At 49.1% G+C, this 5239-nt stretch overlaps 1 protein-coding gene across 5 annotated transcripts in view; it reads left to right on the top strand.

Moving 5' to 3' along the window:
- The window catches only part of znf536 (zinc finger protein 536), a 217744-nt gene that overhangs the window by 30344 nt on the left and 182161 nt on the right, over positions 1–5239 (top strand). For all 5 annotated transcript variants that reach the window (XM_013909124.1, XM_013909123.1, XM_013909122.1 and 2 more), the window contains exon 2: positions 3507–3588. The gene's annotated coding sequence lies outside the window, so the exon portion shown is untranslated. The remainder of the gene's footprint in view (positions 1–3506; positions 3589–5239) is intronic.

Raw genomic sequence — 5239 nt, forward strand, 5'->3', positions numbered from 1 at the left:
GGTGTGAAAAAGCCTTCTCTTTGAGGGCATTATATAGATTAATGTGCTGCGCCTCGGGCACACACACACACTCACACACACACACACACACTCACACACACACACACCTCGCCAGGGAGGGATACTAACTCAGTGTGTGTGTGCAGCATTGGATTGTTGAGTTTACTGAGTGAGTGTGTGTGTGTGTGTGTGTGTGTGTGTGTGTGTGTGTGTGTGTGTGTGTGTGTAAGCTGAGAGAGAGAGAAGCTCGCCTGGTTGATTTTTGAATTTTTTTTTATAAATCACTTATATATTAAAATTTGTTTTTAAGGTGGAGATGTTGTTCAGTGATTTATTCTTAAGGTGGAAATGCAGTTTAGCGGTTTGTCTTTAAGGTGGAAATGCATTTCAGGCACAAAGATATCGTTCCTGCTTTTCTACGCTGAACTTTTTCACCTCATGTGAGGCTTTAAGTTTATGCAGGGTGTTGGTGGGGGGGTCGTGTAGGGACGGCTTTCTCTGAAGGTATTTTTATGTGGATTAGGGGGTGTTTATGAGGACTGGCTGACCACAAAAGGGGGAGGGGGGTGTTTCTCCTCACTCTCTCTGTTTTACCCCCCCCCCCTGTTTTCCCCTTTCTAGCCGAATTAGCTGTGAGTTTAGCGGAGTGCGATCAGGGTGTAGCTGAGCTGATTCACACACACACACGGCCGCTGGAAGCAAACGCAGATGGAAAAGTACAACAGTGTTCCAGCTGAAGTTACAGCTTGTCGGGGTAAACAGGACACTTCAACTTTTAAAGGCCTTGCTTGCCCCCCTTTTCTCATCTCGCTGGAAACTGCGCGGTGAAATTTATCGTATCAGGATTTAACGCGTTCCAGCCCAGATCAGTCAATCTGTGGGTGTTTCTATGACACCCAACCGTGCGTGCGCCACGTACATACGTGTGCACGTGGAGCCGGAGCGTGTGCCGGTATCTGCAGCCGGTGGTCTAAATAACCTACTTTTGTCTGACAGCGGCGCGGAGACACGGAGGTGCACATATGCAGAAAGCTATTTGGAAAGGCCTCCTCGTAGCTGTCAGCTTTTATTATGCGCTGAGGTGTCATGTTTGTTAGGAAGCTGAGTGCAGATGGCAGAGTGGAAGAAATGGATCACTAATTTTAACAATGATTAATGAACAGAGATGGAAAATGAATTACATCGGACTATTGGAGGCAAGGAATATTTTCTCTGAAAATGTTAACTTCGGCTGCCAGGCAGCCGGCCGTGCTGTGGGTGTTATTGAGGAGGGGGAGTGTGTGTGTGTGTGTGTGCGTGTGTGCGTGTGTGTGTGTGCGTGCGTGTGTGCGCTCTAAGGTGCAATTTTTCCCCTGCATCTTTTGTAGAATCAACACTTCACTGCTCTTGCCTATTACTTTAGTGCTCGCCTGCTTAAACACTGCCAGCTTCACACACGCTGTTGTTCCCCCTGTGTGTACTGCTCTAGCAGTTAAGGTACACACTCTTTAATAAGGTAAACACAGGAAAGGTTAGACTGTCTTAAAATGTTCCCTATTTTCATTACTCTGCAGTGCGCTTTATATCAAATCAGAGATGTTGCAGATTCAATCAAGTGTTAGCAGCTCGTGCCGAGGCGTCTGCCTTTAACCGCTCTCTGAGCGCGGCGTGTCTGCAGGTCTGCAGGCGGAGGCGTGGCCGGGGGTGTTCGGACTCCCTTTTTGTCCCTACGGGTGCAGTGTGTGCCTGTGCACCCCAAGGGTGCACCTGTGTGCCCTGAAGGCTCACGCATGCTCCGTTTCTTCTGCACTCGGGACACAGTCAGATATTCCGATGAGGAGCTTCGATGTGTTGTGACACGGTGGTGCAGAGGTTAGCAGCACGGTTCTGGCTTTGAACCTTGATGTGTTCTCGCTGTGGCCCGTGAATATCTCCATTTCTGCAGGCTTGCATTAGAGCGAGCCTTTTTATTTTTATTTTGTGAATGTTTTTGTAGCAAAATGTAAAAACGTTCAAACTGAAGCCTCAGCGTCTGGCCCGACCTGCTTTAGTCTTAACACCACACATATCAACTCAGGCCCATCAAACCTGCTGCAGAGGACGAGTCAGCTTTCAGATGCGATGGCAGCCAGACCGCAGACCTGCCATCCTCCATTGTTTGTGATCTGAGGGGAAACCTTGGAGTTTCTGCCACTTTTTCCCCTCGCATCAGACCCACCCCCTCACCCCGTCGCCCCCCTCCCAGACGCGTCTCTGCCGATGTTCGTCTGGTGGGCGGCTGGTGGAACACGGTTTAATAGGTAGATGTGAACTATTTTGAATTTAATTAATCTCCTGATGAGAAAAAAGAGAAAACAGCAACTTCCAGCAACACAGTGTGTGTGTGTGTGTGTGTGTGTGTGTGTGTGTGTGTGTGTGTGTGTGTGTGTGTGTGTGTGCACGTTTGAGGAGACAGAGGGAGAGATCTCAGGTTACGGCAGCATATGCTAAGCACTCGGAAAACATACACAATGCCTTTGGTGAACAAGGTAGTCGGTATGCCCCTGGGAGCCAATTTAGATTGTGACTTAAGGCAACGTCGTGGCTTTGTGTGTGTGTGTGTGTGTGTGTGTGTGTGTGTGTGTGTGTGAGAGAGATTTACTCTTGACGCTCCATTGAAACAGTAGTGGTGGGTAAATCTGGGTGGCCCTCCTGCAGACCCTCCACATCTGTGTCCCCCCCGCCCCCCCTGCAGGACTGAGCCGGCTCCTCTCTGCCTGGCTGCTCCTCCGCACTCACAGCACACTCAGCCAGACCTCGTTTTACCCAATCACAGCGTCCGCGGTAACCAAACCCACCGCGGCAGACGACGGTATTGATCTGAGCGTGAGTGGCAGGCGGGGTACGGCGCGCGGCGTGGAGCGTTTAGCGCCTAGATTGAGGGTAAATATACAAAAAAGGAGATCTCGCAGATTCCCGTCTAAGCAAACTTTGACAGATTTAAGCAAACGTTTGAAATGTCACAAAAAATGAAATGTAAATCAGGAGCAGTTTAGTCAGCTGCGTCGAAACGGATAAATTAACTTCTTCAACAAAGAGCAAAGCTCCGCCACTTTTTAGGCGTTCCTCCTCGATGTGAAGTCTGTGCAGAGGAAGCAAACGCTGGCAGAAGCTCCGATATCTGCCAGCCAGGCTGCTCTAACAGGAAGTGCCGGCCTTTCTTACTCCGTGCTCTCCGAGCGCTCGTGCAGCGCGGGGCGTCGAGGAGCGGCGTGGGGCTTTTGCACTCCCCTCATCAGCCGTCAATGCAGAAAACATCATCATCAGAAGAAGAAATGAAAAAAGTCAGACACTGATGTGCACAAGCAATTACAGTTCATATATTTGTTAGATTATTCGTGTAAACGACATCACGTCTGCACAGGAAGTGCTGGGGAAAATAAAGCCGGGGGGGGGGGGTCTTTGTCTGCTGTCGCCACCGTTACAAACTTGTCAAGCTTCAAATGTGTGTGACTGTGAATTTCCTGGTGTGTGTGCTTTGTTTACAGGCTCTTGTCGTCCCACCTTCTGTGAAGCTGTCGGCGCTCTTCCTGACACCCGGCGCTCGCTGGAGAGGCGGCAGTCACGCAGGTACGATTGCACCGATTGATCGCGGGAGAAAGGGGAGGATATTAAAGGTGTCTGTCACATTTGTGCGCTCTCCTGCTTTGCTTTCTTTCCCAAAAGTCCACAAAGTCGTGCCGTACTTTCTCTGAGTTGGCCTGTCGCAGTGTCTGCCGGCGGCTCAACGACGTGCTCGTTGGACTCCACGCTTCCACTGCCAGCGTGCACGCACGTACTCACGGCAGCTGAAGATGTGGTCAAAGCGGCCGTGTTTGGGCGTGTTTTCGTGCATCCGCGGCGTGAGTTTGAAGGCACATATGCCGGGATGCATGGCGGCAGAGCCGGCAGCAGGATGCGTCGGGGGCGTGTTTCTGCTGCGCGTGTGACTCCGAGTCTGTTAAATCTGCTCTTTGCATCTGTCTGCTATTAAACTGAATCTGGCTCCGTTTAACGTCTTCTCCTCATCACGCGCAGAGAAAAATAAAAAATCAACCTGTAGCTGCAACATAAATACGAGCAGCGAAGATATGAAATATTGATTCAATTATCAGAAACACTCAGACGGCCTGTTTACTTTTTCCTTGGACTGAATTCTGAGCGTCCAGATGTGGAGCCGCTGATGTGAGGCTTCCTGGAAATTTCAGGACGTTTTCGGCTGGCGGGCGCGCTGCGGTCAGACTTTGCCGCTGGTCGTTACTGTGGTAACAGAGGAGATGGAGACAGGGTTGAGAGAAAGCTTATTTGAACCCAAACCTGGGTCTCTTTTTAAATCTGAGCCGTCTGGTTGCACGAATGTAACGTAAAGTGTGACCGAACGATGGAAACGCCCCGACACCTCTGCATCATCCGCCAGTTTTTATATGGTCACTTTTCTTAACTATGTGAATGAGGGAGCGTTTCTGAATGTCCACACATGTATGTGTGTGCATGCACGCCTGCCCTGCACGTCATATCGCTTCATCCGTTAAACAGAAGGAGGGTTCTTCTTCTGTCTGCTCCTTTTCCTGCATGATTTGAGCGACGTACAGATGATTCACTTACTGAGGATGTCCATGTCAGCTGTACGTTATTCTTTTAAATGTTGATTTCACACGGAGGCCGGAGCGGTGACACTGTGCTAAAGTTTAACTGCACATTTAAACCGTGAGCTACGTGAAGAAAAAGAAACACAATTTCACTTTTAAAAGGGAAAGTTTGTGTTAATGAACAGAGTGTCTTTTTTTAAACTTACTGAAAAAAACATTCATGTCTGTGAGTTTAGTTTTATTCATTTAGCGCAGTCACGGCTCTTTGTACTGTAAGACCTACAGTAATACAGGCAGGCTCATTTTACAGGTTTAACTACATATTACAGAAATGCTGCTTTAATGAATAAAAGAAATAAATTACAGAAAGCTTTCTTTCCTGTGCCCGCCTTTACATTTTCCATAGCTGTCCAGTGGGCCGGATTGGCCTCTTTCCTGGGCCGATTCTGGCCCCTGGGCCTTGCGTTTGACACCCCATCTCTATAAGAAGAACTTGGTGACAGTGGGAAGGAAAAACTCCCTTTTAACAGGAAGAAACCTTCAGCAGAACCAGGCTCAGGGAGGGGCGGGGCCATCCAAAACACACCAGTCTTTTCAGCACATATTCACACACACACACACACGCACACACACTCGCACACACACACACACAC

The sequence above is a fragment of the Pundamilia nyererei genome, unplaced genomic scaffold (assembly GCF_000239375.1).
Source record: "Pundamilia nyererei isolate P.nyererei 1_Seehausen unplaced genomic scaffold, PunNye1.0 scaffold00019, whole genome shotgun sequence".
In the NCBI taxonomy this organism is placed as follows: Eukaryota; Metazoa; Chordata; class Actinopteri; order Cichliformes; family Cichlidae; genus Pundamilia; species Pundamilia nyererei.